The sequence below is a fragment of the Lolium rigidum genome, chromosome 4 (assembly GCF_022539505.1).
Source record: "Lolium rigidum isolate FL_2022 chromosome 4, APGP_CSIRO_Lrig_0.1, whole genome shotgun sequence".
Taxonomy (NCBI): domain Eukaryota; kingdom Viridiplantae; phylum Streptophyta; class Magnoliopsida; order Poales; family Poaceae; genus Lolium; species Lolium rigidum.
The window spans coordinates 178618249-178637263 of NC_061511.1; positions in this window are offsets into that span (position 1 = coordinate 178618249).

The following is a 19015-nucleotide window of genomic DNA, read 5'->3' on the forward strand; positions in this document are numbered from 1 at the left end:
TTGCACCCATTAATGAAGAAATACGAAGAGCTTGCTAAAATTTGGTTTGCATATTTGGTCTCTCTAAAGTCTAGATAATTTCTAGTATTGAGTTTTGAACAACAAGGAAGACGGTGTAGAGTCTTATAATGCTTACAATATGTATTTTATGTGAGTTTTGCTGCACCGGTTCATCCTTGTGTTTGTTTCAAATAACCTTGCTAGCCTAAACCTTGTATCGAGAGGGAATACTTCTCTTGCATCCAAAATCCTTGAGCCAACCACTATGCCATTTGTGTCCACCATATCTACCTACTACATGGTATTTCTCCGCCATTCCAAAGTAAATTGCTTGAGTGCTACCTTTAAAATTTCCATTCTTTACCTTTACAATATATAGCTCATGGGACAAATAGCTTAAAAACTATTGTGGTATTGAATATGTACTTATGCACTTTATCTCTTATTAAGTTACTTGTTGTGCGATAACCATGTTTCTGGGGACGCCATCAACTACTTTTTGTTGAATATCATGTGAGTTGCTATGCATGTACGTCTTGTCTGAAGTAAGAGAGATCTACCACTTTAATGGTTAGAGCATGCATATTGTTAGAGAAAAACATTGGGCCGCTAACTAAAGCCATGAATCATGGTGGAAGTTTCAGTTTTGGACATATATCCTCAATCTCATATGAGAACACTAATTGTTGCTACATGCTTATGCATTAAAGAGAGTCCATTATCTGTTGTCCATGTTGTCCCGGTATGGATGTCTAAGTTGAAAATAATCAAAAGTGAGAAATCCAAAATGCGAGCTTTCTCCTTAGACCTTTGTACAGGCGGCATGGAGGTACCCCTTTGTGACACTTGGTTAAAACATGTGTATTGCGATGATCCGGTAGTCCAAGCTAATTAGGACAAGGTGCGGGCACTATTAGTATACTATGCATGAGGCTTGCAACTTGTAAGATATAATTTACATAATACATATGCTTTATTACTACCGTCGACAAAATTGTTTCTTGTTTTCAAAATAAAAGCTCTAGCACAAATATAGAAATCGATGCTTTCCTCTTTGAAGGACCTTTCTTTTACTTTTATGTTGAGTCAGTTCACCTATTTCTCTCCACCTCAAGAAGCAAACACTTGTGTGAACTGTGCATTGATTCCTACATACTTGCATATTGCACTTGTTATATTACTCTATGTTGACAATTATCCATGAGATACACATGTTACAAGTTGAAAGCAACCGCTGAAACTTAATCTTCTTTTGTGTTGCTTCAATACCTTTACTTTGATTTATTGCTTTATGAGTTAACTCTTATGCAAGACTTATTGATGCTTGTCTTGAAATGCTATTCATGAAAAGTCTTTGCTTTATGATTCACTTGTTTACTCATGTCATTACCATTGTTTTGATTGCTGCATTCATTACATATGTTTACAATAGTATGATCAAGGTTATGATGGCATGTCACTCCAGAAATTATCTTTGTTATCATTTACCTGCTCGGGACGAGCAGGAACTAAGCTTGGGGATGCTGATACGTCTCCGACGTATAGATAATTTCTTATGTTCCATGCCACATTATTGATGATATCTACATATTTTATACACATTATATGTCGTATTTATGCATTTTCCGAGCACTAACCTATTAACGAGATGCCGAAGAGCCGGTTGCTATTTTCTCGCTGTTTTTGGTTTCGGAAATCCTACAAAGGAAATATTCTCGGAATTGGACGAAATCAACGCCCAGGGTCCTATTTTTGCACGAAGCTTCCAGAAGACCGAGGGGGAAAGAAAGTGGGGCCACGAGGAGCCAACACAACAGGGCGGCGCGGCCTGGGCCTGGGTCGCGCCGGCCTGTCGTGTGGGGCCCTCGTGTGGCCCCCTGACCTGCCCTTCCGCCTACTTAAGGTCTTCGTCGCGAAACCCCCAGTACCGAGAGCCACGATACGGAAAACCTTACTGAGACGCCGCCGCCAATCCCATCTCGGTGGATTCAGGAGATCGCCTCCGGCACCCTGCCGGAGAGGGGATTCATCTCCCGGAGGACTCTTCACCGCCATGGTCGCCTCCGGAGTGATGAGTGAGTAGTTCACCCCTGGACTATGGGTCCATAGCAGTAGCTAGATGGTTGTCTTCTCCTCATGTGCTTCATTGTCGGATCTTGTGAGCTGCCTAACATGATCAAGATCATCTATCCGTAATTCTATATGTTGTGTTTGTCGGGATCCGATGGATAGAGAATACTATGTTATGTTGATTATCAATCTATTACCTATGTGTTGTTTATGATCTTGCATGCTCTCCGTTATTAGTAGAGGCTCTGGCCAAGTTTTTGCTCTTAACTCCAAGAGGGAGTATTTATGCTCGATAGTGGGTTCATGTCTCCGTGAATGCGGGGAGTGACAGAAACCTCTAAGGTTATGGATGTACTTTTGCCACTAGGGATAAAACATTGATGCTATGTCCGAGGATGTAGTTATTGATTACATTACGCACCATACTTAATGCAATTGTCTGTTGTTTTGCAACTTAATACTGGAAGGGGTTCGGATGATAACCTGAAGGTGGACTTTTAGGCATAGATGCATGTTGGATAGCGGTCTATGTACTTTGTCGTAATGCCCAATTAAATCTCACAATATTCATCATGTCATGTATGTGCATTGTTATGCCCTCTCTATTTGTCAATTGCCCGACTGTAATTTGTTCACCCAACATGCTATTTATCTTATGGGAGAGACACCTCTAGTGAACTGTGGACCCCGGTCCATTATTTTACATCGAATACAATCTACTGTAATACTTGTTCTACTGTTTTTTGCAAACAATCATCATCCACACTATACATCTAATCCTCTGTTACAGCAAGCCGGTGAGATTGACAACCTCACTGTTTCGTTGGGGCAAAGTACTTTGGTTGTGTTGTGCGGGTTCCACGTTGGCGCCGGAATCCCCGGTGTTGCGCCGCACTACATCTCGCCGCCATCAACCTTCAACGTGCTTCTTGACTCCTACTGGTTCGATTAAACCTTGGTTTCTTACTGAGGGAAACTTGCTACTGTGCGCATCACACCTTCCTCTTGGGGTTCCCAACGGACGTGTCAACTACACGCATCAGCCGCCGTAGATGCCAGCCGCCAGCAGCAACGCAAGGGGCGGGAGGAGAGGCCAAACCCTAGCGATTTGGGAGAGTCGAGCGGGAGGCACTGGTTGGGGTCATGGGCCAAGATATAAGCCAGCCCATACCCTTTCAGTTAAATGGTTTTGCCGATTATTCGGCCTGACAAGCGATTAATCGGTCTGATAACCGATTAACTGCCATTTAATCGGGGTGACCAGTTAACTCACTGATGTCTACGGGTGCTTCTATTCTTGTAGACAGTGTTGGGCCTCCAAGAGCAGAGGTTTGTAGAACAGCAGCAAGTTTCCCTTAAGTGGATCACCCAAGGTTTATCGAACTCAGGGAGGAAGAGGTCAAAGATATCCCTCTCATGCAACCCCGCAACCACAAAGCAAGAAGTCTCTTGTGTCCCCAACACACCTAAGAGGTGCACTAGTTCGGCGAAGAGATAGTGAAATACAGGTGGTATGAATAAGCAGTAGCAACGGCACCAGAAAAGTGCTTTGCCCAGGACAGTAAACAAGCAGTAGTAACGCAGTAAAATAGTAAAAAAGCAGCGATAGCAGTATTTAGGAACAAGGCCTAGGGATTAGACTTTCACTAGTGGACACTCTCAACTTTGATCACATAACAGAATAGATAAATGCATACTCTACACTCTCTTGTTGGATGATGAACACATTGCGTAGGATTACACGAACCCTCAATGCCGGAGTTAACAAGCTCCACAATTCAATGTTCATATTTAAATAACCTTGGAGTGCATGACAGATCAACACAACTAAACCAAGTACTAACATAGCATGCACACTGTCACCTTCACACTATGTAGGAGGAATAGATCACATAAATACCATCATAGCAATAGTTAACTTCATAATCTACAAGAGATCATAATCATAGCCTACGCCAAGTACTAACACGGATGCACACACTGTCACCATTACACCGTGCAGGAGGAATAAAACTACTTTAATAACATCACTAGAGTAGCACATAGATAAATTGTGGTACAAAACACATTGCAATCATAAAGAGATATAAATAAGCACTTCACTATGCCATTCATAACAGTGAATAAGTATTCTGTGAAATATAGCCTAAGAGACCCACACGGTGCACACACTGTCACCTTTACACACGTGGGACAAGGAGTCTCCGGAGATCACATAAGTAAAACCCACTTGACTAGCATAATGACATCTAGATTACAAGCATCATCATATGAATCTCAATCATGTAAGGCAGCTCATGAGATTATTGTATTGACGTACATAGGAGAGAGATGAACCACATAGCTACCGGTACAGCCCCGAGCCTCGATGGAGAACTACTCCCTCCTCATGGGAGACAACAGCGTTGATGGAGATGGCGGTGGTGTCGATGGAGGAGCCTTCCGGGGGCACTTCCCCGTCCCGGCGGCATGCCGGAACAGAGACTCCTGTCCCCCAGATCTTGGCTTCGCGATGGCGGCGGCTCTGGAAGGTTTCTCGTACCGTGGTTTTTTTCCGTCTCGAAGTTTTAGGTCAGGGACCTTTTTATAGGCAAAGAGGTGGCGTCAGAAGGTCAACGAGGCGACGACACGCTAGGGGGGCGCGGGCCACCCCCAGGCCGCGCCGGGGTCATGTGTGGTGGGCCTGTGGCCCCCCTCTGGCCTCTCTCGGGTGTTCCGGATGCTTCCGGGAAAAATAGGAACCCGGGCGTTGATTTCGTCCAATTCCGAGAATATTTCCTTACTAGGATTTCTGGAACCAAAAACAGCAGAAAACAGGAACTGGCCCTTCGGCATCTCGTCAATAGGTTAGTTCCGGAAAACGCATAATAATGACATAAAGTATGCATAAACCATGTAGATATCATCAATAATGTGGCATGGAACATAAGAAATTATCGATACGTCGGAGACGTATCAGCATCCCCAAGCTTAGTTCTCGCTCGTCCCGAGCAGGTAAACGATAACAAAGATAATTTCTGGAGTGACATGCCATCATAACCTTGATCATACTATTGTAAGCATATGTAATGAATGCAGCGATCAAAACAATGGTAATGACATGAGTAAACAAATGAATCATAAAGCAAAGACTTTTCATGAATAGTACTTAAAGACAAGCATCAATAAGTCTTGCATAAGAGTTAACTCATAAAGCAATAAATCAAAGTAAAGGTATTGAAGCAACACAAAGGAAGATTAAGTTTCAGCGGTTGCTTTCAACTTGTAACATGTATATCTCATGGATAATTGTCAACATAGAGTAATATAATAAGTGCAATATGCAAGTATGTAGGAATCAATGCACAGTTCACACAAGTGTTTGCTTCTTGAGGTGGAGAGAAATAGGTGAACTGACTCAACATAAAAGGTAAAAGAATGGCCCTTCGCAGAGGAAAGCATCGATTGCTATATTTGTGCTAGAGCTTTTATTTTGAAAACAAGAAACAATTTTGTCAACGGTAGTAATAAAGCATATGTATTATGTAAATTATATATTACAAGTTGCAAGCCTCATGCATAGTATACTAATAGTGCCCGCACCTTGTCCTAATTAGCTTGGACTACCGGATCATCGCAATACACATGTTTTAACCAAGTGTCACAAAGGGGTACCTCCATGCCGCCTGTACAAAGTTCTAAGGAGAAAGCTCGCATTTTGGATTTCTCGCTTTTGATTATTTTCAACTTAGACATCCATACCGGGACAACATGGACAACAGATAATGGACTCTCTTTAATGCATAAGCATGTAGCAACAATTAGTGTTCTCATATGAGATTGAGGATATATGTCCAAAACTGAAACTTCCACCATGATTCATGGCTTTAGTTAGCGGCCCAATGTTCTTCTCTAACAATATGCATGCTCTAACCATTAAAGTGGTAGATCTCTCTTACTTCAGACAAGACGGACATGCATAGCAACTCACATGATATTCAACAAAAAGTAATTGATGGCGTCCCCAGAAACATGGTTATCGCACAACAAGTAACTTAATAAGAGATAAAGTGCATAAGTACATATTCAATACCACAATAGTTTTTAAGCTATTTGTCCCATGAGCTATATATTGTAAAGGTAAAGAATGGAAATTTTAAAGGTAGCACTCAAGCAATTTACTTTGGAATGGCGGAGAAATACCATGTAGTAGGTAGATATGGTGGACACAAATGGCATAGTGGTTGGCTCAAGGATTTTGGATGCAAGAGAAGTATTCCCTCTCGATACAAGGTTTAGGCTAGCAAGGTTATTTGAAACAAACACAAGGATGAACGGTGCAGCAAAACTCACATAAAAGAAATATTGTAAACATTATAAGACTCTACACCGTCTTCCTTGTTGTTCAAAACTCAATACTAGAAATTATCTAGACTTTAGAGAGACCAAATATGCAAACCAAATTTAGCAAGCTCTAGGTGTTTTTTCATTAATGGGTGCAAAGTATATGATGCAAGAGCTTAAAGATGAGCACAACAATTGCCAAGTATCAAATTATTCAAGACATTTTAGAATTACTACATGTAGCATTTTCCGTTTCCAACCATATAACAATGAACGAAGCAGTTTCAACCTTCGCCATGAAAATTAAAAGCTAAGAACACATGTGTTCATATGAACCAGCGGAGCGTGTCTCTCTCCCACACAAGCATTTATTCAAACAAAAACAAAAACAAAAGCACACAGACGCTCCAAGTAAAGTACATAAGATGTGACGGAATAAAAATATAGTTTCGGGGAGGAACCCGATAATGTTGTCGATGAAGAAGGGGATGCCTTGGGCATCCCCAAGCTTAGACGCTTGAGTCTTCTTAAAATATGCGGGGGTTAACCACGGGGCATCCCCAAGCTTAGACTCTTCACTCTTCTTGATCATAGTATATCATCCTCCTCTCTTGACCCTTGAAAACTTCCTCCACACCAAACTCGAAACAACTCATTAGAGGGTTAGTGCACAATAAAAATTAACATGTTCAGAGGTGACACAATCATTCTTAACACTTCCGGACATTGCATAAAGCTACTGGACATTAATGGATCAAAGAAATTCATCCAACATAGCAAAAGAGGCAATGCGAAATAAAAGGCAGAATCTGTCAAAACAGAACGATCCGTAAAGATGGATTTTATTGAGGCACCAGACTTGCTCAAATGAAAATGCTCCAATTGAATGAAAGTTGCGTACATATCCGAGGATCACGCACGTAAATTGGCTTAATTTTCCGAGCTACCTACAGGGAGGCAGGTCGAAATTCGTGACAGCAAAGAAATCTGTAACTGCGCAGTAATCCAAATCTAGTATTCACTTTACTATCAAAGACTTTACTTGGCACAACAAATGCAATAAAGTAAGATAAGGAGAGGTTGCTACAGTAGTAAACAACTTCCAAGACTCAAATATAAAATAAAATTGCTGTAGCAAAATAAACACATGGGTTATCTCCCAAGAAGTTCTTTCTTTATAGCCATTAAGATGGGCTCAACAGTTTTAATGATGCACTCGCAAGAAATAGTAGTTGAAGCAAAATAGAGCATCAAGAGGCAAATTCAAAACACATTTAAGTCTAACATGCTTCCTATGAAAAGGAATCTTGTACACAAATGAATTCATGAAGAACAAAGTGACAAGCATAAGAGGATAAAACACGAGTAACTTCAAGATTCTCAACATAAAGAGGGGAAACTTAATATTATTAAGATGCATATACCCATGTTTCCCTCTCTCATAATAACTTTCAGTAGCATCATGAGCAAACTCAACAATATAACTATCACATAAAGCATTCTTATCATGAGTCTCATGCATAAAATTATTACTCTCCACATAAGCATAGTCAATTTTATTAGTAATAGTAGGAGCAAATTCAACAAAGTAGCTATCATTATTATTCTCCTCAAGTGTAGGAGGCATAGTATAATCACAATAAAATTTACTCTCCATAGTAGGCGGCACCAAAAGACCACTATCATTATAATCATCATATATGGGAGGCAAAGTATCATCAAAGTAAATTTTCTCCTCAATGCTTGGGGGACTAAAAAGATCATGAAAACCAGCTTCCCCAAGCTTAGAATTTTCCATATCATTAGCAACAATGGTATTCAAAGTATTCATGCTAATATGTTCCATGGGTTTTTTAATTTTCGCATCAAACCATCCATGTCTTAAATCAGGAAATAGAATAAGAAGCGCATTGTTGTCCATTATGCCAAACTAGTGTAAACAAGAAACAAAAGATGCAATTGCAGGATCTAAAGGAAATAGCTTCGAGCACACACACAATGGCGCCAGAAAAGTACTTTTACTCGGGACCGGAGTATGAGTGCCTTTTACCTTTCCTCCCCGAGCAACGGCGCCGGAAAATAGCTTGATGTCTACGGGTGCTTCTATTCTTGTAGACAGTGTTGGGCCTCCAAGAGCGAGAGGTTTGTAGAACAAGCAGCAAGTTTCCCTTAAGTGGATCACCCAAGGTTTATCGAACTCGGGGAGGAAGAGGTCAAAGATATCCCTCTCATGCAACCCCTGCAACCACAAAGCAAGAAGTCTCTTGTGTCCCCAACACACCTAAGAGGTGCACTAGTTCGGCGAAGAGATAGTGAAATACAGGTGGTATGAATAAGCGAGTAGCAACGGCACTGAGAAAAGTGCTTTGCCCAGGACGAGTAAACAAGCAGTAGTAACGCAGTAAAACAAGTAAACAAGCAGCGATAGCGATATTTAGGAACAAGGCCTAGGGATTAGACTTTCACTAGTGGACACTCTCAACTTTGATCACATAACAGTAATAGATAAATGCATACTCTACACTCTCTTGTTGGATGATGAACACATTGCGTAGGATTACACGAACCCTCAATGCCGGAGTTAACAAGCTCCACAATTCAATGTTCATATTTAAATAACCTTGGAGTGCATGACAGATCAACACAACTAAACCAAGTACTAACATAGCATGCACACTGTCACCTTCACACTATGTAGGAGGAATAGATCACATAAATACCATCATAGCAATAGTTAACTTCATAATCTACAAGAGATCATAATCATAGCCTACGCCAAGTACTAACACGGATGCACACACTGTCACCATTACACCGTGCAGGAGGAATAAAACTACTTTAATAACATCACTAGAGTAGCACATAGATAAATTGTGGTACAAAACACATTGCAATCATAAAGAGATATAAATAAGCACTTCACTATGCCATTCATAACAGTGAATAAGTATTCTATGAAATATAGCCTAAGAGACCCACACGGTGCACACACTTCGTCACCTTTACACACGTGGGACAAGGAGTCTCCGGAGATCACATAAGTAAAACCCACTTGACTAGCATAATGACATCTAGATTACAAGCATCATCATATGAATCTCAATCATGTAAGGCAACTCATGAGATTATTGTACTGAAGTACATAGGAGAGAGATGAACCACATAGCTACCGGTACAGCCCCGGGCCTCGATGGAGAACTACTCCCTCCTCATCGGAGACAGCAGCGTTGATGGAGATGGCGGTGGTGTCGATGGAGGAGCCTTCCGGGGGCACTTCCCCGTCCCGGCGGCGTGCCGGAACAGAGACTCCTGTCCCCCAGATCTTGGCTTCGCGATGGCGGCGGCTCTGGAAGGTTTCTCGTATCGTGGTTTTTTTTCGTCTCGAAGTTTTAGGTCAGGGACCTTTTTATAGGCGAAGAGGCGGCGTCAGAAGGTCAACGAGGCGACGACACGCTAGGGGGGCGCGGGCCACCCCCAGGCCGCGCCGGGGTCATGTGTGGTGGGCATGTGGCCCCCCTATGGCCTCTCTCGGGTGTTCTGGATGCTTCCGGGAAAAATAGGAACCTGGGCGTTGATTTCGTCCAATTCCGAGAATATTTCCTTACTAGGATTTCTGGAACCAAAAACAGCAGAAAACAGGAACTGGCCCTTCGGCATCTCGTCAATAGGTTAGTTCCGGAAAACGCATAATAATGACATAAAGTATGCATAAAACATGTAGATATCATCAATAATGTGGCATGGAACATAAGAAATTATCGATACGTCGGAGACGTATCACTCACCGAATACATGCTATTCGCGTCAGTAAGCCTCCGAGTAGCGATTAACTGGCCATTTAATCGGTGATTCGGCCGAATTCGTGAACAATGGTTTTGATCCAACTTGTATGAGAGAACATGTGTATTAATTGGAGTAATATGGTGGTAATGATTGAATGGTGACAAAAAAATTTGAGATCTACTGTTGTTTTTACATATCTTTTGTTACCTCACTAGGGATTAAATGAATTCACGTGCTATAATTATCTAGTGATGACTATGGTAATCTTGTTTGTTTAAGGTAGCATATTTGTAATTCAAACATCATTTCAAAGTACCTAAGGCTATGCTATGTTAATTCTTAATTCTAGATTGCTTTGAGTTTTTTTCTAGACGAGTATAAGAGAGATGTGTTGCATCATCTATATGAAAGGACATGATGCCCATATGAATGCTAATCATACACATCATGAAGCTTTATCAATATTACATTACTTACAAATTGTTTTATGTCCACTACACCGGCCTTTATGAGAGAGTATACAAGTGAACATGTGAACCCCGGTCCAATTTTAATCATAATAAACAACTTTTCAACACCATCGTTATCATTTAAATTTGCTATGTCGTGGAGAGGCTACACATACATTTGAGTAGTTGGAAAGGAAAATTGCTATCTCTTTGTGAAAGATTGGTCCTCATTAATTCAGTGCTAAGTAATATTTATTGTATATAATTTCCTTCTTCCAACTACCCAAAGGAGTCTTACATCGATTGGATCATTTCCAATCAAGATTCTTTTGGCAAGGATCTAGTGAGAAGAAGAAATATAGATTGGCTAGATGGAATGTAGTTTTTTTTAGCCTAAATACCAAGGATGACTTGGTATTCATGACCTAGAGGTTAAGAACAAAGCCCTCCTAAGTACATGGCTACCAAGCTTCTTATTGAAGATGGAGTGTGGAAACCTCTTCTACGGAGAAAATATGTTGGCTCATTGATACATCTCAAATGTATCTACTTTTCCATGCACTTTGCTCAATGATTTGCTCCGGAATCTCACCATACTTGGATAAAACCGCTGAATCTGATGTTGTTTTTAGCAAAGTTTCATTTCTATCAGTTTTCGCAGGAAATAAAATCAAGGAAAAATATCAGGGGAGCTTTTCATGAAAATAGATGGCCTGGAGATTTGGATCACGAGAGGGGATCCACGAGGCCCAAACGGAGCCAGGTGGCGCGCCCACCTTCATAGGGCGCGCCACCAAGGCATGTTTGGCCCTCAGTCGTCGTCTCCCCTCCCCCTTTGCGTGGTGCCTTATATACCCTAAAAACCTACCCTGATAGCTAGATGGAAACGGCGTTTCACAAAACAAAGCGCCTCCGAGACCATGATCTTCATTTTGGGGCCAGATTAATACTGCTCTCCACCCTGGAGAGAGGGATTTCGAGGGCTTCTTCATCATCACCGCCGCCAACATCATCACCAACACCCATGGGTTCACTCTCCTTCACCATGAGTGAGTAGTAGCATGTAGTTATAAGAGGTAGATGGGTTTTGGATGAGATTTATCATGTAATCATCCATATGTATCAAGATTTGAGGTGTTTGTCTTAAAGATATTCGTGTATGAGTGTTGGTACACCTTTGCTATGTTTAATGCTTGTTACTAGGGCCCGAGTGACATGATTTCAGTGATGAACCTATATTGTTTTATCATATATATGAGGTTGGTATCTATTTGCAAGGAGTATTACTTATTATTATGTTGACCCTGCGAATCTCTAAGGTGACAGATAGGGAAAAACAAGGGGGATATGTGATAATTCGAGGATTATGTGTGTTCATGAATATTAATGATTTGTTTCGGTCTATTCGAAAGGGTAGACCTTAATTACTTGTAGTTCCAAGTTGGCCCTGATAAAATGGGCAAGCAAGATAAAAGATGTTATGCAAATTCTCTTAGTTAGTGCGCATGACTATATTTGGATCACACACCTACACACAACTGAATTAGAGATGAATGCTATGTTAGTTGGATACATTATATGATCAATATCATCCATATATTACCTCATTGCTGCCTCATGCCTACGCTTTTGACCCACTGAAAGATACATACTACTACTTCCGGTGAAAACTGGAAATCTGGTGCTTTTATTTACTGTCTGTTTTTACTGCTTTGAATCAACTGCTATAAAATCACCACTTGCTTTGTGAGATTATTGATATACATGTGTGGTTGAGAGTGACGTCCCAATTGCTAAAATCTTATTGGTACTCTTGTGTTCCCCTTGAATCGAACTATAAATTTGGGTAATACTTCCCATTGAAAATTTCAGTGATTCCCTATACTTGTGGGCATCAAGATATTTTCTGGCGATGTTGCCGGGGATCCTAGCTTTATTGGCAAGACAACTTGTTATCATTTACTTACTGCACTTATTTATTTCTCACCATGGGAAAGAATAAGGAACCTGGTAAGAAGGTTACTATGCCCTCCACTACAAGGAAAGAGACGAATTTGCCTTCTAGACCACATTTTTTGCCTCAAGCTAGTACTACTCCTGCTACTAAAAAGAAATATATTGCTCAAACAAGTTCACCATTATCTATAATGTCAACTAGTAATGAAAAAGATTTGTTGGATGTTGACAAGGATAAAGAAGGTACGCCAAATTTATCTAAGTCTATGTCTGATGAACATATGGAATCTGAATTTGAAGATATGAACTGTATAATGAAAATGATAGTTCTCTGAGTCCTAAAATATCTAATGCTAAAGAAGATGGTATCTTTACTAAAACTTTTATGAATATTGAGTTAGATGATTTGGATGAATTTGAAGCTAGTTTGGGTTCTTGCTTAGATGATTTATTTCATGATGCTAGAAAAACTGAAGCACCTGTTATATACATTAAAGATAAAGACTATAAGTTTAATGTTGATCCTGAGAAAATAGAGAAAGCTGAAGCTATTAAGTTTAATGGTAGAGAGGATGAACTTCCTTGGGAACACTTAATAAACCTCTATAAGCTAGTGATGTCTACGGGAGCTTCTATTCTTGTAGACAGTGTTGGGCCTCCAAGAGCAGAGGTTTGTAGAACAGCAGCAAGTTTCCCTTAAGTGGATCACCCAAGGTTTATCGATCTCAAGGAGGAAGAGGTCAAAGATATCCCTCTCATGCAACCCCCGCAACCACAAAGCAAGAAGTCTCTTGTGTCCCCAACACACCTAATAGGTGCACTAGTTCGGCGAAGAGATAGTGAAATACGAGGTGGTATGAATAAGTAGTAGCAAGCTGCACCGGAAAAGTGCTTTGCCCGGAACGAGTAAACAAGCGGTAGTAACGCAGCGAGTAGTAACGCAAGTAAAACGATGAAACAAGCAGTAGTAACGCAGCGGTATTTAGGAACAAGGCCTAGGGATTAGACTTTTACTAGTGGACACTCTCAACATTGATCACATAACAGAACGAGATAAATGCATACTCTACACTCTTGTTGGATGATGAACACATTGCGTAGGATTACACGAACCCTCAATGCCGGAGTTAACAAGCTCCACAATAATGCTCATATTTTAGTAACCTTTAGTGTAAGATAGATCAAAAGACTAAACCAAGTACTAGCATAGCATGCACACTTGTCACCTTCATGCATATGTAGGAGGAATAGATCACATCAATATTATCATAGCAATAGTTAACTTCGCAATCTACAAGAGATCATGATCATAGCATAAACCAAGTACTAACACGGTGCACACACCTGTCACCTTTGCACACATGCGGGAGGAATAAAACTACTTTAATAACATTGCTAGAGTAGCACATAGATAAATTGTGATACAAACACATTGCAATCATAAAGAGATATAAATAAGCACCTCACTATGCCATTCAACGGTGAATAAGTATTCTGTGAAATATAGCCTAAGAGACCCACACGGTGCACACACTCTGTCACCTTTACACACGTGGGACAAGGAGTCTCCGGAGATCACATAAGTAAAACTCACTTGACTAGCATAGTGACATCTAGATTACAAGCATCATCATATGAATCTCAATCATGTAAGGCAGCTCATGAGATTATTGTATTGAAGTACATAGGAGAGAGATGAACCACATAGCTACCGGTACAGCCCCGAGCCTCGATGGAGAACTACTCCCTCCTCATGGGAGCAGCAGCGGTGATGAAGATGGCGGTGGAGATGGCAGCGGTGTCGATGGAGAAGCCTTCCGGGGCACTTCCCCGCTCCGGCAGGGTGCCGGAACGAGACTCCTGTCCCCCGGATCTTGGCTTCGCGATGGCGGCGGCTCCGGAAGGTTTTCCGTATCGTGGTTCTTCGTATCGGGGTTTTCTCGACGGAAGCTTTAAATAGGCGGAAGGGCAGCGTCGGAGGGTCGAAGAGGCGGCGGCACCATAGGGCCGGCGCGGCCGGGGCCCGTGCAGCGCCACCCTATCATCCGGGGCCCACAGGGCCCCCTCCGGCGGCTCTCGGGTGTTCTGGATGCTTCCGGTGAAAATAGGAACCTGGGTCTTGATTTCGTCCGATTCTGAGAATATTTCGTTACTAGGATTTATGAAACCAAAAACAGCTAGAACAACGAATCGGCACTTCGGCATCTTGTTAATAGGTTAGTTCCATAAAATGCACAAATATGACATAAAGTGTGCATAAAACATGTAGGTATCATCAATAATATGGCATAGAACATAAGAAATTATCGATACGTCGGAGACGTATCAAGCATCCCCAAGCTTAGTTCTGCTCGTCCCGAGCGAGTAAAACGATAACAAAGATAATTTCTGAAGTGATATGCCATCATAACCTTGATCATACTATTTGTAAACATATGTAGTGGATGCAGCGATCAAAACAATGGTAATGACATGAGTAAACAAGTGAATCATAAAGCAAAGACTTTTCATGAATAGTACTTCAAGACAAGCATCAATAAGTCTTGCATAAGAGTTAACTCATAAAGCAATAAATCAAAGTAAAGGTATTGAAGCAACACAAAGGAAGATTAAGTTTCAGCGGTTGCTTTCAACTTGTAACATGTATATCTCATGGATAATTGTCAACATAGAGTAATATAACAAGTGCAATATGCAAGTATGTAAGAATCAATGCACAGTTCACACAAGTGTTTGCTTCTTGAGGTGGAGAGAAATAGGTGAACTCGACTCAACATAAAAGTAAAAAAGAATGGTCCTTCAAAGAGGAAAGCATCGATTGCTATATTTGTGCTAGAGCTTTGGTTTTTGAAAACATAAAGAGAGCATAAAAGTAAAGTTTTGAGAGGTGTTTGTTGTTGTCAACGAATGGTAGTGGGCACTCTAACTACCTCATCAACCAGACTTTCAAGAGCGGCTCCCATGAAGGACGTTATCTCTACCAGCAAGGTAGATCATCCCTCTTCTCTTTTGTTTACACATGTACTTTAGTTTAGTTTTTCTTTATTTATGGATGACACTCCTCCCAACCTTTTGCTTACACAAGCCATGGCTAACCGAATCCTCGGGTGCCTTCCAACAATCACATACCATGAAGGAGTGTCTATTTGCAAAATTAAGTTGCTTATCGATGAATCGAGCAAAACATGTGAAGAGAATTATTAATGCAAGTTAATTAATCGGGGCTGGGAACCCCATTGCCAGCTCTTTTTGCAAAATTATTGGATAAGCGGATGTGCCACTAGTCCATTGTGAAAGTCTGTGAGAAGTAAATGACAAGATCGAAAGATAAAACACCACATACTTCCTCATGAGCTATAAAACATTGACACAAATCAGAGGTGATAAATTTTGAATTATTTAAAGGTAGCACTCAAGCAATTTACTTTGGAATGGCGGAGAAATACCATGTAGTAGGTAGGTATGGTGGACACAAATGGCATAGTAGTTGGCTCAAGGGTTTTGGATGCATGAGAAGTATTCCCTCTCGATACAAGGCTTAGGCTAGCAAGGTTATTTGAAACAAACACAAGGATGAACGGTACAGCAAAACTCACATAAAAGACATATTGTAAACATTATAAGACTCTATACCGTCTTCCTTGTTGTTCAAAACTCAATACTAGATGTTATCTAGACTCTAGAGAAACCAAATATGCAAACCAAATTAGCAAGCTCTAAGTGTTTCTTCATTAATAGGTGCAAAGTATATGATGCAAGAGCTTAAACATGAGCACAACAATTGCCAAGTATCAAATTATCCAAGACATTTTAGAGTTACTACATGTAGCATTTTCCAATTCCAACCATATAACAATTTAACGAAGAAGAAACTTCGCCATGAATACTATGAGTAGAGCCTAAGGACATATTTGTCCATATGCTACAGCGGAGCGTGTCTCTCTCCCACAAGGTGAATGCTAGGATCCATTTTATTCAAACAAAACAAAAACAAAAACAAACCGACGCTCCAAGAAAAGTGCATAAGATGTGACGGAATAAAAATATAGTTTCAAGAGAAGGAACCTGATAATTTGTCGATGAAGAAGGGGATGCCTTGGGCATCCCCAAGCTTAGACGCTTGAGTCTTCTTAGAATATGCAGGGGTGAACCACCGGGCATCCCCAAGCTTAGAGCTTTCACTCTCCTTGATCATAGTATATCATCCTCCTCTCTTGACCCTTGAAAACTTCCTCCACACCAAACTCGAAACAAACTCATTAGAGGGTTAGTGCATAATAAAAATTCACATGTTCGAGAGGTGACACAATCATTCTTAACACTTCTGGACATTGCATAAAGCTACTGGACATTAATGGATCAAAGAAATTCATCCAACATAGCAAAAGAGGCAATGCGAAATAAAAGACAGAATCTGTCAAAACAGAACAGTCCGTAAAGATGGATTTTATTAGGCCACCAGACTTGCTCAAACGAAAATGCTCAAATTGAATGAAAGTTGCGTACATATCCGAGGATCATGCTCGTAAATTGGCTTAATTTTCCGAGCTACCTACAGGGAGATAGACCCAGATTCGTGACTGCAAAGAAATCTGGAACTGCGCAGTAATCCAAATCTAGTACTTACTTTTCTATCAAAGACTTTACTTGGCACAACAAAACATAAAACTAAGATAAGGAGAGGTTGCTACAGTAGTAAGATCATCAAAATCGGAGTCCGGATGCTAAAGTTATGCCCGTTTTAGTTTTGGTGTTTCTGCAGTTTTCTGGGGGGCGGATAATCCGGCCCGAATGCCAATTCCGGGCAAATATCCGGCCCGAGTCCAGGGGCAATTTTCGGGGGGCGGATAATCCGGCCCGGGGCGGATTTTCCGGCCTGGGAGGTCCCAAACGGTCATATTTCGTTGGGAGGGGGTATATAAGACCCCCTTCTTCCTCCTTGGGCTGGTTGGTTCACTCTCTCTCTCTCTCTCCCCTCCATTATTGTCCTTCAAAGCTTGCCCTAGTTCTTGATTCCTCCCATGATTCTTGCATATTCTTGAGGGAAAAGAGAGAGGAGATCTAGATCTACATCTTCACCAATCAAATCCCTCTCTTTGTGAGGGAACCCACTAGATCTTGATCTTGGAGGATTTTGTGTTCTCCTCTTTGTTCTTCCTCTCTTATTCCCCCAATAGCTTTTGTAGCTTTGTTGGAATTTGAGAGAGAAGGATTTGAGCATCTTTGTGGTGTTCTTGCCATTGCATTTGGTGCATCGGTTTGAGTTCTCCACGGTGATTCGTGGTGGTGAAAACAAGAAGGTTGTTACTCTTGGGTTCTTGGAACCCTATACGGATTCTAGGCCTTTGTGGCGGTTTGTTCGGAGCCTCCAATTAAGTTGTGGATGTGTGCCCCAATCTTTGTGTAAGGCCCGTTTTCCGCCTCGAAGGAAATCCCTTAGTGGAACCGTGACCTAGGCCTTTGTGGCGAGGGTCACCGGAGATTTAGGTGAGGCGCCTTCGTGGCGTTCGGTGTGTGGTGTGAGTACCGCATCTTGGGGTGAGGCCTTTGTGGCGTTGGTGTGCATCGAGCAACCACACCTCAAGGTGAGCCTCTTGTGGCGTTCGGGAGCACTAAGCAACCGCACCTCTCCACCGGAGATTAGCACTCGCAAGAGTGTGAACTCCGGGATAAATCATCGTCTCCCGCGTGCCTCGGTTATCTCTATACCCGAGCTCTTTACTTATGCACTTTACCTTGTGATAGCCATCGTGCTTGAAGTTATATATATCTTGCCACATACTTGCTTGTATTGCTTAGCATAAGTTGTTGGTGCACATAGGTGAACTCTTGCTTAGAATAAGTTGTTGGTGCACATAGGTGAACCATAGTATATAGGCTTTGGGCTTGACAAAGTAAACGCTAGTTTTATTCCGCATTTGTTAAGCCCATCTCGTAAAAGTTTTAAATCGCCTATTCACCCCCTCTAGGCGACATCCGTGTCCTTTCAACCTCCTTAACCCCCTCTCTCCTCTCTATCCTCTCTCTCTCTCTCTCTCTCTCTCTCTCTCTCTCTCTCTCTCTCTCTCTCTCTCTCTCTCTCTCTCTCTCTCTCTCTCTCTCTCTCTCTCTCTCTTTTCCCTTCAACCCCAAGTCTAGTCTCCTCCCCCTTCCTACTTCTTTGTATCGCTTTTCATGTTCTTTCCCACCCATGCTTGCCACCTGCACCACCACAACTATCATGTCATGCCCTCCAACCACTTTGGTTGCCATCATGTTCCACGTGGGTAGATGCTCCTCACCCCTCTCTCTATCCGCTTCTGTCACTCTCTATAAATGTGTGTGCAAAGATCATGTCCCACGACCAAGTGCTACTGGCGTCTGCCGATCTGAGGAGGTGCGCATGCTCGTCAGGATCTAGCTCATCTTGTTGCCGATAACTAGACCCACAATGG